The sequence below is a fragment of the Mus musculus genome, chromosome 5 (assembly GCF_000001635.26).
Source record: "Mus musculus strain C57BL/6J chromosome 5, GRCm38.p6 C57BL/6J".
NCBI classification, from domain to species: Eukaryota; Metazoa; Chordata; class Mammalia; order Rodentia; family Muridae; genus Mus; species Mus musculus.
The window spans coordinates 28547219-28570214 of record NC_000071.6 but is presented as its reverse complement, the minus strand read 5'-3'; the positions used below and the strand labels follow the sequence as shown (position 1 = coordinate 28570214).

At 45.5% G+C, this 22996-nt stretch overlaps 1 long non-coding RNA gene across 1 annotated transcript in view, besides 1 other annotated feature; it reads right to left on the bottom strand.

Moving 5' to 3' along the window:
* 9530036O11Rik (RIKEN cDNA 9530036O11Rik) overlaps positions 1-22996 on the bottom strand; it is a 252226-nt gene that overhangs the window by 148995 nt on the left and 80235 nt on the right. The window contains exon 2 of the long non-coding RNA NR_015562.2: positions 5746-5882. This is a non-coding gene — a long non-coding RNA (RIKEN cDNA 9530036O11Rik). The remainder of the gene's footprint in view (positions 1-5745; positions 5883-22996) is intronic.
* Positions 5767-7566: an enhancer, noted in NCBI's record as "SLGE; associates with Sonic hedgehog (Shh) promoter in vivo". NCBI's record gives its function as "enhancer in lung and gut" and the evidence as "EXISTENCE:reporter gene assay evidence [ECO:0000049][PMID:24157522]".

The window sequence follows — 22996 nt, the reverse complement described above, 5'->3', positions numbered from 1 at the left end:
AGCAATGAAGGGGAAAGCAATAAAGAAGCAGGGAGGTTAGGTATGTTGGAGGCAAGGTGCACCAGGGAGTAAAATGAAGGATGAGGAAAGCCCTCATCAGCCAGGGAAAGCGTTCTACTTTAAACCGCCCATGACCATCGAAGCCTAGGAATCAAAACAGCAAGAGGACCCAAGGACAGATCCAAAGAAGGACCAAACTCACTCCAAGAATAGACCCAAAGAACTGCCCGTGTGAGTTGTGGAGTCGGTCTTGCATAGTTCAGAATCAGAATCCACAAAATTGACCAGACTTGAAAACACGGGGGAACTCTATGCAGACCAAAAATAGGCTGCTTTTCTTGTCATTGTTCTCTAAACAACCCATTAGACTATAACTTATATGACACTTGAATCATATCTGGCATCACAGGCAAGCTAGAAATGACTTTAGTAGATGAGGATGTGTGTGCTATTTGATGAGATCTGCAGACTTTGGTGTTCATGAGGATCCCGGGACGAATCCTTTAGCAGATCCCATGGCACAGCTTTTAGGAAGACTCTGTGGCCCAGTGAGTGAGGCATCTGTGTTGTTTCTTATTGCTGCTTTAAGATGCCCGTAGGAACTTACTAGCTTAGAGCATGAATTAATTGCCATGCAGGCCCAGAGTTTGTCTTTCGTGGACAAGGTCAGAGTGTCTGTGCTGCTTCCTCCTACAGGCTGCAGGAGGACATCCCTGCTCCCCATCCCCTTAAGGGTCCAAAGTCACCTGCTGGCTATTCTACATTTTCTGATCTCTTCTGTCTTCAGAACAATGAATGTCTCTGATGCTCACCATATCCTGTTTCGTTTTTTCTCTTTCTTTCCAGGGAACATTTGGCTTTCAGTCCATGCTAATTACCAGTCTGGGCTCCTCCCACAATCACCTGATGAGTAGCCCTAAGTCCTCTCTGTCACACAGTCCAACAGAGATGGAGACTCACTAGGCTTCTTCCACTGGAATGTCGCCTGACCTTGGAGGGTGTATGGAATAAGACTCCACGATCTCCTCATTCTTGCATCTTTCTTGCCTTTAAAACCAGTACAACGTAGACTGTTACCAAGGTCTGCTTCCCTGAAGACAACACAAGCCGCATGCTGCTCCAGCTGGCCTTTCCCCTAGGCTCTTTCAGTTTTTTGCCACATTTGCTACTATCATACCCCTAAGGCCACTCAAGGGCTCTGTCTTCTACCTCTTTGGAACCTGTTCAGAACAGCTCTCAACAGGAGCTCAAGCTAAGATCCACAGTGCAGGGGTTCCACCCACCCTTGCTACTCAGGAAAAGGATAACTGCTCCTTGTGGTGAGGAGGGAGTGCCAAATGGTATCAGTGTGGTCCGTGCACTGTTGGCTTGCTCTCTGGGCCCACCTCTCCTGATAAATTCTGGATGTCAGAGATGAAGGCATATTGAAGATGAAGGAGACTTCCCAAGTGCCAGAGCTTGATGCACTCTGCATCTATGAGCCTGTGAGGCTGACTCTGTGCAGGCCATTAAACAGACAAGAAAGATAAAGCCAGACAAAACTGGAGTGTCTAAATCCAAGTTGCTGCTGTGCCCCAAGCTTCTGAAAGGGCAGCAGTTACCTAGGTAACTTGTAAAGGAAGGCCACTCTCTACATCCATCACCTTCCTAGTGGTTACTAAGGTGACAGCTGGGAAATGCACTCAGATAACATAGAGGCAAAAGAATGTATTATTTCTTTTAAGGGAAAGAAGTCCTTGTTATCAGCCCTCCAGTTTGACTGTTCCTCTAGGCTGTGCAGCTTCTCTCAGCCACCCAGCCGCCTTCTGTGTGTAGGTAGTCTGCCACATTCTCCCTTCCCTTATGACACTCCTGCAAGGCAGCCATGCTGCCATGTTGCATGGGGGTGTGACTTTACTCAGTCTTCTGTCACCTCCTTGGGGATTTCCACAAACAGCCTCAGGAGCAGCTGTACCAGGAAAGGCCAGATGGAGGAGATCCTCCTCCCCGGGGAACTGCAACACACCTCTAGACAAAAGAGTGGGGTGAACAGCTACTACCTCACCCAATCCGCATACCCTGACCCTCTCTACTCCCAGTGCATCAGACAAGGAAGCAGGTGGTAGCCTTACAGGGTCAACAGGGTGGGAGCCAGCCAGCTAACACAGTCTGGGATCTGCCTATGGACAGATGCCATCCACTGTGCTATGTGCTATGTGCTATGTGCTATGTGCTATGTGCTATGTGCTATGTGCTATGTGCTATGTGCTATGTGCTATGTGCTATGTGCTATGTGCTGGCTCCTCAGGCACACATTCCCAACAGCAGCTTAGGGGTTTGCCTGCCATGCATTGTGATTTAGACTCCTACAGGCTTTGAATGGGACAGATAGCAAAGCTGAGCATTGAAAAAAGCTGGCACATGGGACTCATATTATGCTGGGAGAAAGTAGGCTTCCATGCTCAGACCTTCCAAGCAGTCCTCGGCCAGAAGGTCACCCAGCAGTGTGACTAAGCCAAGGCAAGTATGGGTGAGCTATAAGTCTCCGGGAAATGAAGATCCCTTTGTTGTCCAGCCTGGAAGGTCACATGCTGCCATTTGAGATTGCCTAGACAAGCAGAGTATCCACCCCTACAAAGGTGACAGCACTGGGGACCTAAGTCAGCATTGCTGCCATCGGCTAAGAATGCAGCATTGAGCAAAGGCACAGCATTCGATCACACACAAATGCCATTGTGATCACAATGGCCTACAATAAAGAGGTGCTTGTTTGAAAGGCCACAGACCAAGCTGGCCGAGAAGGACAAGTGGCCCCAGCAAAGTACCAGGCCCTTGACTTCACAGAGCTGCTGACCCTCAGCTTCTCCATAGTGAGTAAGGTACAGATCATTTCCTTGTGCAAGACACTTGTGTTCTACTGTGGCTTAGCATACTGACTTGACAGACAAGCAGCCAGGTTCCAGAAGACTGGTCACTGTATGTCCCTCAGTCAATCACCACACGGCCTTGTTCATTTCAGGGACAGGGGCCATAGAGAGACAAAGAGACACAGACATCTGTTTGTAGAGACCTTACTGGATGCATGTTGTTGCAACTCAGTCACAAGTCTGAATGAGGCAGATCTCATGGATCTGTGTTGTCCATTGGACTTCATGGAGGCAGCCTTATGCTTAGAGACACTGGGTGGAACTTGAACTTGTGCCAGGGCCATTGACAGCAAAATCACCAAGGAAAGGAAAAAATGCATAAATAATGACACCACACAGACCTGGACAAGTATGCTTATCTTCAGTGTAAGCAAAGGCAAGCAGTCAGGGCTTCTGAAACTTTGTCCCACCACAGCTAGGATCACATGTGTCTGTCACTGGAATTTTCCAGCACTTTGTATCTGAAAATCTCCTCAAAGGTACTGGCTTATAGATTGAGGAAATATTTGGAGAGGTAGGTGCGTTCACTGAGGCCCTTGTTTCTCTGGCTTTGAGTTGAAAGTATAATGTAAGTCTATCAGGGCATCTGAGCCCTTCATGATATTCCAAGTATAGAGAAAGATTCCTTCTGCCCCTCTGAAGTCAAGGGTTATAGCAACACAAAAGCAGCGGATATGGGCCTGACCAGATGTTTGGGAGAAGTTAGGAGAGGGCAAAGTCTTTGTTTGCAAGCCTGGATGAGCAATGTTGAAAACGAAGCTGTCAGGTCAGGATGCATAGCCATAGCAGGACACAAGTGTCTTGCACAAGGAAACAGGCAACATCTTACCCAGTACAGAGAAGCTACAGTTGCCTAAGCCAACTGTTCAAACCTATCACCTAGAACCAAGACTTCTGCTGGTCTTTGTGTCACTGGTCTGGCAAAGGCCCTCTCTTTGTTTAGCAAGGAGCCTTACTCACCAATATGGTCAGATGTTTGAACAGGCTGAGTGGGTGTTCGGTAAACCCTGATAACAGGGCAATCATATTTTGGTGTTCTGGGTCTGCCTGGCAGGCTGAGGTGGCATGGCCCCTCCCTATGGACTGGTTGGCAAACATCTGCTCCCAAAGCCCAGACAACCTGGAATTCAGACACTATAGGCTCCCAGTACTATGAAACCTGTAGGTAAGTCAGCCAAGTCCTAGGGAGAAAAGTCTAGACTGGAGCAGCATGTGGGTGATGTCTCTGTTACTGTGACATTTAGTTCTGGGAAAGGTTCTGAATCTCTATTTCACACACCTCACAAGAAGATGTCCGCTGCTAACTCTCAGATGCTAACAGTCATGTGTGAGAAACAAGCAACTCTTCAAGGAAAGTCTTCCAACTGACTCATCTTCTGGACACTCTGTGGTTTGGCTACATTGCTGTGACCAAATACCTGACAGAAAGAATTCAGGAGACAAAGGGTTGATTTGGGCTCACAGTTAAAAGCAATAGAGGCATCTGGTATCTATACCATCATGGCTGGAAAGGTACAAAGGCGAGAGCATGAGGCACCCAGTCACAATGAATCCAGTCGGGAACATAGTGAAACAGGAAGTGAGACAAGGAAGATGCCCAACCTCAGTGGCTCAGGTCCTCTAGCTAGGTCCCATATTAAGGCCGCACCCATCGGGAAACCTAACATTGTAACAGAAACCTACCATATCCAAACCACATCATGAAAAGAGGTGGCCTTTCTAGGGAGAACACAGTACTCAGCTCCCATGTAAGCAGAGACAACCTCCTAAGCATAAGTTTTCTCACTGCCAAGTGAACATGTACACGGCAGATGACAGGGATGGTGGAATGACTGCTGGTACCCAGAGCCCTAGCCACCATCACAAAAGTCAAGCTGTGCCACCTTGGGGTTTCCACACTTGGTAAACAGCAGTATGTTCTGCACCACACAAGACTGGGCTCTCCCTTTCAAACTACACTTGTCAATTTCCTATGAAATAACACACCAGGCATTTTTGAGCCAGTGAGACTGCATGGCCAAGTGCAGGATGGGGCTAGCTAGGCACAGATGACAAAGGTGGTGAGAGGTTGGGAACCCCAGTCAGAAACAAGCTCCTATGTAGTTTCCTGGACCCCTAGACTCAGAGAGACTAGACCGGTCCATCTCTAGATTGCACAGGTCAAGGGAAGCCAGACTAGGAAAACTTCTTTGCCTCTTCTAGTCTTGTGTCTAGGGTAACACACCAGAAAATGCTGTCAAGGAGAGCAGAGGGTCTGTGTTTTATTGTTACTTATCAGGGACAGTCCCTTTGAACTCTTTAGAAACAATCTGGCCATGAAGCAGAGGTTACAGCAAAAATAGAGAAGGCCATCATAGAAATAAAAATCAAAACCACAGTAGATACACCATACTATTACAATAACTGTATCAAATATGTATGGTGACCACTGTTGGCAAGGATATGACTAAGAAGAATCTCTTACACTATTGGTGGGAGTGAAACCAACACTAGCAATGTGGACTAACATGGAAGTGCTTGCCACCATCCTTCGGTCTCTCTCCTAAGCATACCTAAGGGACAACTGTCCACCTATGCTCTCTGGAGCATTATAAGCTAATTGCAAGAAATGTAGACATGTCTGTTGACAGATGACCAAAATAAAGTGAGGAAATTACACACACTAGATTATGCACCAGTGAATGGATGAAATCCTGTCATTTGCAGCAATACTAGTGGAAATAAGGAACATGATGCTAAACACAATAAGCCACACACAGAAATAGATCTTGTGTGCTTGTCTCTTCTGTGGACACTACAGCAGTTGATCTCATAAAGTTGAAAGTAGAATGACACTTACCACAGCCTAAGGCAGAGATGGGAGAACTCAGCCAAGGAGGACCATGTTTATTTAGATGAGAAGAGGAAGACGTGCTGGGCATCAGTGCATTCTGTGTGTTTCAGGCATGACTGTGGTGTATAATGGTGTGTAGAACACTGCAAGACACATAGAACAGAGAATGGTTACTAAAGGTTATAGAAATGCTAATTATCTTGATTTGATCCTCAAATGTTTTCATGCACCAAAACTTGTCTCTTAAGTGCATAAAAACATTATAAAATAATAATAATAAAATAATAGAAGTCAGTCACCCTCATTGCTGCCACCACAAGCACATTCATCTCCTAGACCTCCTCAGCACTGAAAACTTCTCCTCCTCCCTTCCCCCTTCTCCCCATCTTCTTCTTCTCCTCCTCTTCCTCCTCCCCTTCCTCCCCTTCCTCCTCCTCCTCCACTACAACCTTCCTATGATCAGTGCCTCTTGCAAGTAATCTGGCCTAAATGTAGGTGTCCCTTGCCCTTCTAGAATGTGCTCTTGAGTACAGAATGACTTAGGCCATTGTGCCCACATGGATGCTGTAGAAAGTTTCTACACAGTGGAGAAAGCTCTAGATTAAGCACCCCTCTTTTGGAAGAACCATCTGGAAAGGTCATGTGCCAGGCCACTGGAGATCACTCAAGCCTCACAGGCCCAGCAGCTCTTCCTGAGAACCCGTTGTGCTACACGGGGACAACTCTGCTGCAGCCCATTTCTGCAGTGTGTCCTTGGGCCAGCACTCCCCTCTCACATTCCTCAGTCTTTGCTGGTGCACTTTCATGTTTGCCTAACTCCAAGGCCTTCCTCCCTCCCCTCTTGGCTTTGTCTTAAGGGTTCCCAGAAGGTCAACTTCCCTTGCCCTCCCCCACCTCTCCAGTGGAGTAGGCACAACCCCACTGATAACACATCCTTCTATGTTAGCACAGCTCCAGGGGCAAAGAGCAAAGGCTTAACCACCCAAACAACTCTGCGTGAGCAAACTCTGCACTAAAGACATTCAGGGGCCAAAGACCTTCCAGGCTCAGAGCCACTCATTGAGGAGTGGAGATAAAACAGTCAGTCGGGGTCCCAGCCACTGCATGGGATTCTTTGTATCTCACAGTTGGCCCCAGAAAGGCCCCTTTATAGAGGGCCAGGGCTGTATTAAAGGCAAGGAAAAAATGTCTCTCAGCCCCCAAAAGTAAACCACTCATGAAAGTACAGCTTTGAGAATTTTACAGGGGGATTTACTTCCTTCTTATCTCCACAGAGGAAGGGAAGGAAGGCAAGGCTTGGGCAGGCAGACAGGTGCTGCATTCCTCAGAGAAGCAGGTGGGGAGTCTGTGGTAGCACTGGTTGGTGCAGAGCCACCTCCCACCATGCACACTGAGCTGCAGGCTGTAAACAGGTGGCAGGGACATTGGAGCCAGAGGTGGATCTCTCACCACTGCTTGCTACCAGGTATTATCCACTGATTCTGAAAAATCACATTCTCCGTCATTCAGTGGAGATGGGGGTGATATGGACATCATAAGCCTAAAATGAGACTACAAATGTTTACAAAATCCTTAGCCCTGAAAGAGGTTCCCAATAAATCTTCAATGCACTCCAAGGCTCTCTAGTGATAAAGGTCAAGAACAAATCCCAACCTGTCCTGTAATCTGAGACTAAGAACACTGGACTGTAAAGCATCCCAGGATACAAGACTTTTGTGATGAAACCACAAGGTCCAGGAAAACCAGGATGAGTGGGCTGCTCCCCTTGGCATGGGCATTTAAGCTTCCAAAATTCTATTTTGGGAAAAAATGACCTCATGGAGGCTCAAGGAAGAAGAAAATCTATGATGCCACCCTGCTGGGAGCCACCTCCTAACCAGGCACACGGGTCAGAGGCCATGTGGTAAGGCAAGCCTTCGTAAGTGTCCCTCCTCACTGAGTAAGAGCTTCCCCAATGAGGGGCAGGCCATTTGGGTTGCTTGGTAACTGATGCTACACCCACTCCTTAGCTCCCAGGGCTCAGCAATGATACTATCCAAGGACAATCAGTGACCTACCACCTACAAGGGACTGTATCTCAGACCTTGAAGACCTTCAAGAAAGTACCACACCAGGGTTTGCATTATGTAGATTCTAGACAGAGCAGAACATGTGTTCCTTCCTGGGTGACAAGCAATTGTCAGCAATTGAATTTCTCGTGCAGATGATCTCTACCTTATTGTGACTTATGGCTTCTTAGCCCAATATGTAGTGAATGTGTATATTTGACAGAAACAATTCTTCAAATTTTGAGCTTGCACCCCTGATCCTTGGGGTTGAGAGTAGCTGCCAAGGCTCTCATTGAGCCCTGGGGTCACCAGAGAGACTAGATTGTCCTGTGTTTTCACAGCCATGCCGTGCTGTGAGCAGACTCTGTATTCCAGCTTGCTGCAGGTTTTGCAGTATGCTGATCTATGATAAAGAACATCTATATTATAAAATGTGTCCTTAAAAGCAAAAGCAGAAGCCAAGATACTTTCTCAATGGTCTCTGGCAGACACTTTCCTCTGCTTCAGCTAAGTTAACTGGGCAGATGGTGGGCTTCACTTTAGAAGGTAAAAGTCAAAGGTTTATTTTTCTAAGGTTTGTGGGTTGAGATTGGAATAGAAACTTGGGTTTAGAGGATAAGAAAATCTTTATGAGTGAAGCAGACAGGAGTTAGAGTGCTTCAGCTGCTTCCAGCACACCCTGCTGTCCGGAGGAAGGAAAAGGAGGCTTGGAGATGTCCCAGACCACGCCTGGGCACTTTTCGTGTTTCAGATATTCAGGGGCATGTGTTCTCACAGGGGTATAAGAGAATATATCCCTGCCTCTTGTGAGCTAGTGGAAAATGGGACTCCTTGCTTGTAGCATGACTGGTAGAAAACAGGACTTTCCCCTTACACCATGGCTAGTGGATAATAGGACTCCCAGCCTCTCCCAAGGCTAGTGGGAATGTAAACTGTCCAGACTGTCATGAAAATAACTTAGTAATTCTTCAGAAGTTAAATCTGTAGTTACCATAGACCTGCAATTTCATTTCTAAATCTATACATAAGGGGAGTAAAACTTATGTTCGCAAAAAAAAAAATGTACATGAAACTTACAAACACAGTTGCATTAGTCATAAAAGTCAAAGAAGACAACCATTTAAACATCATATCGCTTCTTGGCCTTTTGGCTAAGATCAAGTGTGAACATCAGTATGTGATAAATAGGTAAGTTAAACACGGTGCAGTTATGAAGTGTTCTTCACTATGTTCATCATTCTTGCAACTGTCAGAAGCACCCTAAGAGAAGAAGGATTTGTTTCATGGTTTGGGAGATATCTGTCCATCACAGCAGAGAAGGCACGGCAGTGGAAGGGGGTGAGGCCAGGGCTTGCAACACAACATCTTCACATCTTGGTGGATCATAAAATTGGGTAGGGCCACAACACTCAACAAGCCACTCCCACACAGTGACCCACTTATAGTAGATACTTCCACGGCCTCTGCTGGAGTCCAGGTGTTCAAACACATGAGCCATCTCTAAAGAACCTCTCTGATCCAGGCCATCACGCCACAGAAAGGAATGAAATACTGAAGCATGCCACAACAAGATGGAGGAACTGCAAAGCACCACACTGAGAACGAAGCTTGCCGCATCCAGTATAGCTTTACCCAAGCACTGAGGCCTTCCTCGCAGGAGAGGCCACGAAGACAGAAACCTGTTGAGGTTTGGTCTGTTGCTTTGTATTTTATTGTATCCTGAGATTGAACACACACACACACACACACACACACACACACACACACACACACACACCAAATACTGGCCTAAGATCTTGTTCCCTGAGGAATAAGGAGAGCCTCATGTATACTAAGTGATGCTCTGTAAGTTTAGCCCCCAAGTTATCCCTGATTGGTCAATAAAGACATCTACAGCCTGTAACTGGACAGAAGAGGGTTAGGCAATTTTTGGTACCTGGGACTGAGGGTCTGAGTCACAGAGAACAACAAGAAGGAGAGAAGAGAGAGAAGGAAGAAGATGTCTTGGGGTGGGTGAACTGTAAAAACATGGCCATGAGGGCTGGCCAGTTGGAGTAAGAGTGGCCCAGATGGAACATGAAAAGTTATAACTTGGGGTTATTGATAGGGAAGTAGACACAATAGCTTAGAGAGCAGATATCTGCCCAGCTCTGGTGTTATTAAGGCTTATTATAAATATAAAAGGTTTGTGTCTTTTATTTGGGAACTGAATGATCCAAGGTGAGGTAGAAACCTCTGATTAATATTTCCACAACAGAAATTAGATTCCCTGAAACAGGGGAGGGAAGAGTGGCTAGTGACTATGGGGTTTCTTTAGAGGTGGTGAAAATGGGTAAGAATTAGTAGTGATGATGACCCATCCCTCTGCAGACAACGCAAAGAACCCACTGAGTTACATACTAGAAAATGGTTAGTGAACTATATGTATCTCTATTGAAAAACATAAAGAAAATAAATCAGGTGCTGGGGAGGTAGGTATCTTAGTCACACAAGCTCGGGGACTTGGGGTTGAGTTTGATCCCAGAAGCCATGTAGTCCCGGCTCTAGAGAAGCAGACAGGAGGATCCCTGGGACTCAGTGGACTGCCATCCTGCCTGACTGATGAGCCCCAGGTCCAATGAGAGAACTCTGTCTCACAAAGCAAAGTGGATGGCCCCTGAGACAAATCCTGAGATTGAACACACACACACATACACCCACATACACACACACATACCACATACCACATAAGCATGTTCACCTACATACAAAGGTGTACTCACACACTTTAATTATTACTTAACTATTAACTAATAATTGATTAATATAGATCAATAAAAGTCAAAGTAATTTCATTTCAGAGTATATAGTCTTCAGTCTGGGAGGTTCTTCTAGTGACCTGTCTATAAAGAGCAAGTTAGGTTCCTGCACAACTCTTTCCATATTTGTTGATGGCTGTATGTTTCCTTAGTGTTTATTTCTCTATAGGCTTGGAGATCTAGACTATCTGTAGAGCCATTAGCTCATGCTTTGTCTATCACCTCCCCAGGTCATGCTTGTTCAGTGTTCCCTGATCACATGAGTGAATGGCTAAGTGGGTGAATGAGTGAATGCATGAATGGGTAGATGGTGTGTGGTGAATTGATGGCTATGTGGATGGAGAGATGTATGGATGGGCAAATGGATGGATATGTGGATAAATAAATATAGAGATTATATGTGAGGGCGATGGATGAGTGGATATGTAGATAGGGGTGACTGGTGGTTGGGTATATAAGGTAGTATTTAGCATGAATGCATAATTACTTGGTTAGACATGTGGGTGTGTAGATAAATCAGTTAGTCAATGAATGAATGAGTAGATATATAGATAGAAGAATGGATAGATGGATGACAGCTGAATAGATAGGTAAGTGGATGGGTGGGTGGATAGGCAGATGAATAGGTAAGTTAATTGTTAGGTGAATGGATATATTGACAGATGGACAAATGGATGGATAGGTGATACGGGTGGTTGGGTGAGTAGACAAATATGTTGGGTGGGTGGGTAGTAGATAGATAAGTTGGGTGGTTGGGTGGGTATAGGTAGGTGGGGGTGTAGAAGAATATGTGTGGGTAAGCAGGTTGGTGGGTGGGTGTAGGATGGATGAATGGGTAGGTAGGTGAGTAGATGAAGGGATTAATGGTGAATGAGGAGCCCATGCCACTCTTCCCCCAGAGAACTTCACCATGGAAGAAATCAAGACATACATACCTCAGGACTCACACATCCCAGGTCAGAAATGAAGGGTAGACATTACTGAATATATAGAAAGACCCCACTTCCTTCTATGTTTCACACTAACCAGTTACTTGCCTCCCACTCCCCACAGATCCAGGTATTGGGAACTGTGTGGCTGAGTTAGGTGCAGAACTGGGCACTTTCTTCCTAAAATGTTCATCCTTTCCTCACTGTATAAACTGGTATGTTCTACTCTTGCTCCACTGTAGAGGCAAGCAAATGGTTTCAGGAGTGTTCACTCTGAAAAGGATTCCTTCCTGACTTCATAATCATCTCCCTTCTGAGAAAAAGAGAAAGAAAAGCAGGAAGAGGAGGAGTGAGTGGGAGCAAGAAATCAAAAGACAGATGCAAACCTCGCCATGCTCTATGCAGAGTCATTGAAACAAAGCTGGGTGAACTCAAAGCTTTGGAAGGCTGGGTGGTCAGCAATGAGTCAGGCCAACCAAGCTCTTTGTTATTTGTCTGTAACGGTAAGCTAGTGTGTGGCTCAAAGCAGAACAAAGCAGTTCTGTAAAGAGGCTACCATGCAGAGGGTTGAGCTGGGAACAGAACAGAAGGCAAAGTCCTCAAATGTGGGCTGGGGGTAAAGGCAGAAGTGCAAGGTCATTAGAGCACATGCTCACAGTGGGATGCAAACAAAGAATGGGGACTCAGGCCCATGCAAGAGATGGTGTGTCCATCAGCCCATGCAAGGTCAGGAGACAGAGATGGTGTGTCCATCAGCCCATGCAAGGTCAGGAGACAGAAATGGTGTGTCCATCAGCCCATGCAAGGTCAGGAGACAGAGATGGTGTGTCCATCAGCCCATGCAAGGTCAGGAGACAGAGATGGTGTGTCCATCAACCCATGCAAGGTCAGGAGACAGTGTGGTCATCACTGAGACTTTCTAGAGGGGAGGCATTCGGGTTGAGAACCACCTTCAATCTACCACCTTCCAGGAGCTTCATAGACTCCATGTCCCTAACTGCTCCACTCTCCAGTCCTGACTTACATTCTGGCCTAGAGTATCTCTGCTGGGCACCTCTCTAGGGCACTGCCCTCCATCACTGGCCAGCTTCAGGTTGGGTCAGCCTATTTTGTCCTCTGTACCTTTTCTAAGACATTGTCCCTACAGTGCCTGGGGAAGAAGACATCTGTCCACTTTCTAGGTGATGGACTAAGGACCATACATTTGTGAGGTCTTGCCTTCTGCCATTAATGCTGAACTACCAAGCACACCTGCAAAGTCCCTGCCATCCTTTAGAGCCCAGTGGCCCTCATGGAACAGGTACCCAGACACTTCTGAGGTCCCATGGTCCAGAGTAGATTTCTGCCTGAGAGAATGTTTTCTGCCCTATGCCAGCTCCCAGGCCAAGCAGTCGTTCTGACCTATATGACTCAGGTAAGCTTCACAAATGAGACCCAACTTTTGCAGCCTTTTGTTACTAAATGAAAGGTCTTTCTGAATGTACTGTAAGCCTGCAATTTTTGTTGTCCATGTGACTGAATTTAGGATCACCTAAGACCCACACTTCTGGGTGTGTCTGTGAGGGTGTTTCCAGAGAGGACTTACCAAAGAAAGACCCACCCTGAATGTGGGCAGTGTCTTCCAACAGCACCCAGATATAAAGAGATGTCCAGCAGAGCAGCATGAACCTGCCTGTTTGCCCTTCTTCCTGAGTGAGTATATCTACCCGGCTACTGCTGCACTTTGCTGACATCAGATCCTGCTCCTTCTAGTGAGGAGTCAGTGCCCCTGATTCTCCAGGTAGCTCTAGGCCTTCAGTATCCGATTAGGACTCCTCAGGTGTCCAGCTTTGTAGACTGGGGAGCTACCAAATTCTCAGCCCTCCAGGGTGCAGATAGCCCTTGTAAGGCTACCTGGGTATCCCCTACTATAGAAGATGCTGGAATTTACATGTATCCAATTGGTTGTTTTCTAGAGAACCCCAGCAAATACAACTCCCATTTGGAAACCCTCCTTGAGTATGCAGATCCTGACTGGGCAGGCCTAGAAAGAACCCCAGAGCCCCACCCCTTACAGACATGACTGCTTCCCTCCAGGCTTTCAGTACAAACTCATCACTGAAGGCTGCCACATGGCAAATGTGGAGCAGGACAGAGGTACACACCTAGACATCACCATTTGGTGATGCTCCAGGCACCGACTCTGGAAGTCACCTGAACTTACTATACTCACTTTTCTACATGTCCTTATAGGGCCATGCACCCCCAAGCAAGACAAGCAGGAGAGCTTAAAAGGGGCGGTACTGTATGCATTCTTGCTTCACAAATCAGAATTCCTTCACTGTGTGTCCCTACCTCCTACTCACACCCATGGCTGGGACTCATGCAAGCCACCTTACTCCCAAGGACCCCTGCTGACACCAGTTTCCCTCAGCTGAGTGCCTCAGCTCTGACTCCTCATCCTATCACCTGAGACTAATACTCTCAGCTCTGGGCTGTTAACTGCTCACCTGTCTCATCCTCCCAACTAAACTAGAAAGGAATAGTAACATCATGTATGGGACATGTCAACAGCTTAGGAAGGGCTCTAAAAACTTTATTCTTGACAAAGGAGCTAAAACCATCCAGTGGAAAGGACAACGTTTTTAACAAATGGTGCTGGTCCAACTGGCGGTCAGCATGTAGAAAAATGCAAATCGACCCATTCTTATCTTCTTGTACAAAGCTCAAGTCGAAGTGGATCAAGGAACTCCACATAAAACCAGAGACACTGAAACTTATAGAGGAGAAAGTGGGGAAGAGCCTCGAAAACATGGGCACAGGGGGAAAATTCCTGAACAGAACAACAATGGCTTATGCTCTAAGATCAAGAATCAACAAATGGGACCTCATAAAATTGCAAAGCTTCTGCAAGGCAAAGGACACTGTTAATAGGACAAATAGGCAACCAACAGATTGGGAAAAGATCTTTACCAATCCTACATCTGATAGAGGGCTAATATCCAATATACACAAAGAACTCAAGAAGTTAGACTCCTGAGAATCAAATAACCTATTAAAAATGGGGTAAAGAGCTAAACAAAGAATTTTGACTGAGGAATATTGAATGGCAGAGAAGCACTAAAGAAATGTTCAGCATCCTTAGTCATCAGGGAAATGCAAATCAAAACTACCCTGAGATTCCACTCCACACCAGTCAGAATGGCTAAGATCAAAAACTCAGGTGACAACAGATGCTGGCGAGGATGTGGAGAAAAAGGAACACTCCTCTATTGCTGGTGGGACTGCAAGCTGGTACAACTACTCTGGAAATCAGTCTGGCAGTTCCTCAGAAAACTGGACATAGTATTACCCGGAGACCCAAAAGATGCTCCAACATATAGCAAGGACACATACTTCACTATATTCATAGCAGCTTTATTTATATTATCCAGAAGCTGGAAAGAATCCAGATGTCCTTCAACAGAGGAATGGATACAGAAAATGTGGTACATTTACACAATGGAGTACTACTTAGCTATTAAAAATGATGAATTCATGAAATTCTTAGGCAGATGGATGGAACTAGAAAATATCATCCTGAGTGAGAAAAGATAATCACAAAGAACACACATGTTATGCACTCACTGATAAGTGGATATTTGCCCAGAAGCTCCAAATACTCAAGATACAATTCACAAACCACATAAAGTTCAAGAATAAGGAGAACCAAAATATGGGTGCTTCACTCCTTCTTAGAAGGAAAACAAAATACTCATGGGAGCAAATATGGAGATAAAGTATAGAGCAGAGACTGAAGGAAAGGCCATCCAGAGACTGTCCCACCTGGGGATTCATCCCATATACAGTTACCAAACCCAAACACTATTGTGGATGCCAACAAGTGCATGCCAACAGGAGCCTGATATAGCTGTCTCCTGAGAGGCCCTGCCAGAGACTTACAAATACAGAGGTTGGATGCTCACAGCCAACCATTGGACTGAGTGCAGGGTCCCCAGCAGAGGAGTTAGAAAAAATACTGAAGGAATTGAAGGGGTTTGCAACCCCACAGGAAGAACAACATCAACCAACCAGGACCCCCCCCCCAGAGTTCCCAGGGACTAAGCCACCAACCAAAGAGTACACATGGCTCCAGCTGCATATGTAGCAGATGATGGCATCAGTGGGAGGAGAGGTCCTTGGTCCTATGAAGGCTCGATAGATGCCCCAGTATAGGGGAATCAAGAGGTGGGGGGGGGGGGTGTGTGGAGTGGGTGGGTGAGTGGAGGAACATCCTCATAGAAGCAGGGGAAGAGAAGGTGGGAGAGGGGGTTTCTGGGGGGGGACCCGGGAAAGAGTATAACAAATAAAGAAAATATCCAATAAAAAAATAATATTAATAAAATAAATGTTGAAATGAAACAACATTCTTTAAAAACAAAGCTTTATTCACCTCTGACATGCAAGCCAACATCAGTAGCACACCCAGGGACATCAGTGGCACCCCCAGGAAGGAGGACTTGGCCTTACTCCAGGGTACTGGGGAAGATATTCTGACCATGACAATGCTGCATAAAATTTGATCTGACTTTAAACAAATTTGTGGTCCACTGAGGTCTTGCCTTCTTAGAAATGGGTGAGTATCATTTGCCAGAAAAGAGATTTAGAAATGTGTGCTACTGCTGCACCACACAGGCTCAGCAGGCTCAGTGGTGCACAGTTGTTGCTGCCACACTGCAGCCATACAGACACACAAGAGTCTCTGTGAGCAGTGCTCAGTGGAGCCAGGATTTCAAATAACTGTAGCGGGTTCCTTTCTGCAAAGCCCCTCGTTGCTTCAGAGCTGAGGACATTGTGGTGAATGTTAGAGGAGGAGACCAAGCTTGTCTAATATGCACACTGGCTGCACACCCTTCAGAGGAACTAGCCCATGTGCTCTGGGTTGGCACCCATGTGCAAAGTTCAGTGGAACTGAGTGTCTCCTGGGATATGGAAGACTCTGTAGTCTCCTCACAGGGACTCCTTCCCACCTGGCTTTACAGCTCAGATGGTGGCACAGTCCCCAGGGACAAAGGCCAGGTCTATTGTGCAGTGGGAGGAGGGAGCCAGGGAGAAGCTAACCTTGTGTCCACTTGGGGTTGGTTCCCTAGATCTCACTGACATCCACCTGCTGTCTGGCTATGACCTCCTTGGGACTATAGTTCTGGTCCGGGAACTTGACAAAGTGCAAGTGAGAGATAATAATGAACAGTTCAAAGTGAGTTGAAACCTCAGGGGACCTGACTCTAAAAAGATCATATTTTTTCCTCTTGCTGCTCTGCTCTGGAGGTGACTAAATCTCAGAGTTAGGGGTGTAGCCAACAAATGCTATATTTATGGGATGCTCAAAATATAATCATTACTTCTAGGCCAATCTAAAAATTATCCTAGTGTATAACTTTTGCTGGGGACTACATTTAAGTGTCCATAAGATGTGGTTATGGGGCTGCTTTTGTGTGCATCCCCAAAGCCCACCTCAGCACCTGACAGTCATGGCCTAATTATGGCCTACATGGTACAGCATCATTCCAGAGCACAGGGATGCTAGTATGACGGATCAGGGCCACATGATCTTGATACTCCATGGTGGCATTGCGCATCACCCTCGGGAACTATCTGACACACATGGAGAGTGCACAGAGGGAAGAGGAGAGAAATGCCTCTAGAATTGCAGGTGAGGAGGCAGAGCCAGTCTCTTAACATGCCCACAGTGGTGGTGAGAGAGGTAGCCTTGGGAGTATCTCAGGAGATTTCCATTTAGGAGGGATCCCTGGTCCTTATATCCAAGGCCAACAAGCTACCTAACTAGGGGTTTGACTGGCACCCTTTCCTCACCCTGAGAAATTAAGCTACTTAAACCCATACAGTGAACCACTCTGCAGTGGAATATGTCTCATGGAGCTCCAGAGAACCTAAGCAGGATTGGGTAGGTAAGTAAGCTTTGGGATATAAGTAAGCTTTGAAGGAGACCCTATTTCCTATGTGGGAAACTGATATGTATCCTTGGAGCATCTCTCCTTCATACTTTAGCAGCATTAAAAGATGGAAAACAAATAATAAATTGTAAATGATAAACTGTAACAGTTCACACCAAATTCCACACTTGGGATCCACATTTGGGGTATGCACTTTGAAGACCAGCTCTGAGGCAGATTCCACTGAGACCAAGGAAAATGTGTAGAGGAAACTGAAAAAAAGTCAGGCTGGTTGGCACGGCACAAGTGGCTGGGCTGTGGGCTTTATAGTCTATTCCAGAACATGCCACATTTTATCTTTAATAACTTATTCAAAAAAAGTAGCTTTTGGTTGCCCCCAAGTCTGCCATTCTTGATAAACAATGAAAATTTTATGTTCTTACTCCATAGGAAGTGTTCATCTCACAACATTGGATTTTGAAGATTGCTTTTCCGTTGCTGTGATTATGGCACTCTGACCAAAAAACCACTGAGTGAGGAAAAGCTTATCTCAGCTTACACCTTCAGATCACAGCCCATCACTGAGGGGAGACAAGGCAAGACTCTGAAAACAGGGTAGCTTGCTAATGAGTGCATCATTACCTCTGACCAGGAAACTAGCTCACAACTGAGGAAATAAGGAGGAACAGTGCTTGCTGACCCACCCTCCCTCCCTCCCTCCCTATTCTCCCTCCCTCCCTCTCCCCACCTCTGTCTCTCTCCCTCTCAGGTTCATGCTTAGTCAGCTCTTGATCAGCTCAGGACCACCTACCTAATCCTGGAATGACACTGCCCACAGTGGGCTGGGCTTCTCTGCATCTATTAAAAATCAATCAGGTCTCTCACAGGCATGCTCACAGACCAACCTAGGCAATCCCTCAACTGAATCTCCAACTCTAAGCTGTCAAGTTGACAATTAAGGCCAATTAGGACAAGTGCTAGCATCTCTTTCACTTAAAGTCACATTATGCAGGCTTTCCAGTTTGTTGAATGTTCATCAGTATTACAGTTGTGTTTTCCTAATGCATGAATGGGGTTCACTCCAGTGGTCCCCTATTTAGCTGTTTCTCCAATTTGTTCCATGGTAAATTACATTGAAGAAAAGTTCAGTGTGTAACTTTTAATGATTTCCTCAGAATAAACTTCTATGATAAGCTTTATTGCCAGGTCAAATGATTTAAACATTAAGGATCTTGATTTAAAAAGTAATAGAATTACTTCTAGAAAACGGTACCAATTTGCTCATAGCTAAATGGGAGTGTCCGTGTCCCTCAGCTTCTGCCAGACATTAGTGTGACCTCATTGTCTGCTGTCTGCCAATTTGATTGCTGAGAAAAAAAGTATCTTTTTATTATTAAGGGTGAACATTTTGTTTTTCTTACCCACTTGTTTGATTTCTGGTAAATGTCAAATAGCAGTGTTTGTCTGTCTCCTTGAATGGTCAACATTTTCTTATTGGCTTCTGAGAGCTCTTTTAAGATTTTTAATTTTTGTCTGTCATTAGTGAATTTTCGTCCAATACATTACATTTTCATCTTAATTTAGAAACTATTTTAATTTTCAAATATTTTAGTTTTAAAATAGGCTTACCACCTGTGCCTCTCCAGCTCTCTTAAAAGCCTCTCAGGAGCAAGATGCGATAAGCACATCGGAGTTTCTCCCCCTCTGATTTCTTCCACATGTGGAATTATTTAATCAACATGGGTTTGGTGCTCCTATGAGGTCCTAAGAAGAGGTCTAATATCTCTCTAGAAAATTGGTACCCAGGCTCCATTTCCCATCTGATAGATACAAAGTGTTCCTTTTGTTGAACAGTAAATTATTACAACCCATTGAGTCTGTTCTTCAGTTTTCATTTTATTACACACACACACACACACACTTTTCCTTGGTTTTAGTGCAGTAAAGCAAATTGTGAATTTCCATTTTTAAAAATGTTTTTTATTTTTATTAGGTATTTTCTTCATTTACATTTCCAATGCTATCCCAAAAGTCCCCCATACCCCCCCACCCTCCCCTACCCACCCACTCCCACTTCTTGGCCCTGGCTTTCCCCTGTACTGGAGCATATAAAGTTTGCAAGACCAATGGGCCTCTCTTTCCACTGATGGCCGACTAGGCCATCTTCTGATACATATGCAGCTAGAGTCACGAGCTCCGGGGGGTACTGGTTAGTTCATATTGTTGTTCCACCTATAGGGTTGCAGATCCCTTTAGCTCCTTGGGTACTTTCTCTAGCTCCTCCATTTTTTAAAAATGTTATTACCGCCCTTTTACAAATTTTCTCAGTTTAAAATCACTTAGTTGAGTATGTGATTTTGGGTGGCACTAAATTATTTTTTTAATTACAGAAAAAAGTATACCTGTATGACATTAAATCTTTCCCTTTGTCCCCAGTGGAGGAGCTAGAGAAAGGATCCAAGGAGCTGAAGGGGTTTGCAGCAACATAGGAGGAGCAACAATATGAACCAACCAGTACCCCAGAGCTCCCAGGGACTAAACCACCAACCAAAGAGTACACAAGGAGGGACTCAAGGCTTCAGCCGCATATGTAGCAGAGAATGGCCTTGTTGGACATCAATGGGAGGAGAGGCCCTTGGTCCTGTGAAGGCTCTATGCCCCAGTATAGGGGAATGCCAGGACAGGGAAGCAGGAGTGGGTGGGTTGGTGAGCAGGGGGAGGGGGGATGGAATAGGGGAGTTTTCAGAGGGGAAATGAGGAAAGGAGATAAAATTTGAAATGTAAATAAAGAAAATATCTAGTAAAAAAAAGAAAAAGCTTTCCATTTTAGAAAGCTGGTGTAGATATTTTTCCTATTTAGTTAAATGAGGAAAATGTAAGATTAGTTCTACATATTTCTTCAATATAATCTGAAATATTTTGTACATTGCAGTGAATACCATCTTTTGTCACCTTGGTTTTTGTCTTAGTCAGGGTTTCTATTCCTGCACAAACATCATGACCAAGAAGCAAGTTGAGGAGGAAAGGGCTTATTCAGCTTACAATTCCATACTGCTGTTTATCACCAAGGAAGTCAGGACTAGAACTCAAACAGGTCAGAAAGCAGGAGCTGATGCAGAGGCCATGGAGGGATGTTCTTTACTGGCTTGCTTCCCCTGGCTTGCTCAGCCTGCTCTCTTATAGAACACCAAGACTACCAGCCCAGAGATGGTTCCACCTACAAGGGGCCTTTCCCCCTTCATCACTAATTGAGAAAATGCCTTACAGCTGGATCTCATGGAGGCATTTCCTCAACTGAAGCTCCTTTCTCTGTGATAACTCCAGCTGTGTCAAGTTGACACAAAACTAACCAGTACAATTGACCGCTTGTCAACTTTACACACAAACACATCACTAGTAAGCCTCAACCCTTATATTCTTATTCATCCCCAAGGTCTAAATAACTTTAAACGTCCCACAGTCTTTACATATTCTTAAATTTTCAATCTCTTTAAAATATCCATGTCTTTTAAAATCCAAAGTCTTTTTACAATTAAAAGTCTCTTAATTGTGGGCTCCATTAAAATAGTCTCTTCCTTCAAGAGGAAAAATATCAGGGCACAGTCACAATCAAAAGCAAAAATCAATCTCTAACCACCCAATGTCTGGGATCCAACTCACGATCTTCTAGGCTCCTCGAAGGGCTTGGGCTCCTCGAAGGGCTTGGGTCACTTCTCCAGCCATGCCCTTTGTAGTACACGCCTCGTCTTCTAGGCTCCAGATGCCTTTACTCCACTGCTGCTGCTCTTGGTAGTCATCTCATGGTACTGGCATCTCCAAAACACTGCATGACCCCTTCAGTCCTGGGCCATCAATTGCAACTGAGGCTGCACCTTCACCAATGGCCTTCCATGGCCTCTTACAGTGCCGAGCCTCAGCTGCTCTGTGTGACTCCTTCATGCCTTCAAAACCAGTAGTACCACCTGGGTTACCCTTACACATTACCAAGTCCCGCTGCAGCAGGAGTACAACCTTGGCTATCTCTGGAACACAGCCTCTTTGTGCTTTCAGAAAACACTTCCCAAAAGATGTCACCTCAACGATGCTGGTCTCTTCTTAATCACCGATAATTTCTTTGCTCCAGCTAACCAGTATCAATAGTCCCAGTAATGCAAAGATATTGCTTTAGAAGTTCTGGTATCTTGTTAATCACAGCTGATTCTTCAGCCCCAGCTAACCAGAACCACAGAATAATCAAACTCCAAAATAGCAATGGCCCTGAAAAGAGTCTTTAATTTTCCCTCTGAAATTTCACAAGCCAGGCCTCCATCTTCTGCACTGTTCTCAACATTATCTTCCAAGCTCCTACACAACGTCTGACAGAGCACTTAACACTGATCTTCTAGCCCAAAGTTCCAAAGTCCTTCCACAGTCCTCCCCAAAACATGGTCAGGTTGTCACAGGAATACTCCACTCTGCTGGTACAAATTTAGTCAGGGTTTCTATTCCTGCACAAACATCATGACCAAGAAGCAAGTTGAGGAGGAAAGGGTTTATTTGGCTTACACTTCCACACTGCTGTTTATCACCAAGGAAGTCAGGACTGGAACTCAAACAGGTCATGAAGCAGGAGCTGACGCAGAGGTCATGGAGGGATGTTCTTTACGGCTTGCTTCCCCTGGCTTGCTCAGCCTGATCTCTTATAGAACAAAGACTACCAGCCCAGAGATGGTCCCACCCACAAGGGGCCTTTCCCCCTTCATCACTAATTGAGAAAATGCCTTACAGTTGGATCTCATGGAGGCATTTCCTCAACTGAAGCTCCCTTCTCTGTGATAACTCCAGCTGTGTCAAGTTGACACAAAACTAGACAGTACAGTTTTGTTTGGCTAGATGGTTGGGTTTTAGAGACAGTTTCTCAGTCAGTTGCCCAAGCAGGGCTCAAGTCACTGTGTATTCCTTGCTGACCTCAGTCACGTTGCAAATCCCCTGCATGCTTGGATTAAAGTGTGAGCCACCACACTCAGTTCTCCCCTTGCTCACAAGTCAGTAAATGCCAATATACAAAGCACTTATTGGTTAGTATGTTTAGGTTGTGACTGATCAATTTACTACAAATTCCTTTATATATCCAAAACTATTTTCAATTTATTCACTTGAATTCTTTCCATTAGCAAACTAAACCATCTACAAATTGTAATAATTTGATGACTTTTTAATTATTTATCTTTTGCATTTTTCTTGTAATATTGCATTGTTGAAAGCTGATATCAGGGGCCTTCATCTTCAGCCAGGACACAGAGCTGAGACCCAGACCTCTGCACACTTTCCCTGCCAGAGGAGAGTCAGCCTCCAGGGAGGGCTCTGATGCCAGGACCAGGTGAGAACTCCATCTGGTATCCCGGGTACCTCAGAGACCAGTCTGCACAGAAGAGCACGTGGGCTGCAGAAGCAACATAGCTTCTTGGACAGGGTCCCTTCAGGCCTTCATCTTCAGCCAGGAGGAAGAGCTGAGCTCCAGACCTCTGTTCACCTTCCCTGCAAGAGGAGAGCTTGCCTCCAGAGAGGGCTCTGACCACTGAGACTAAGGA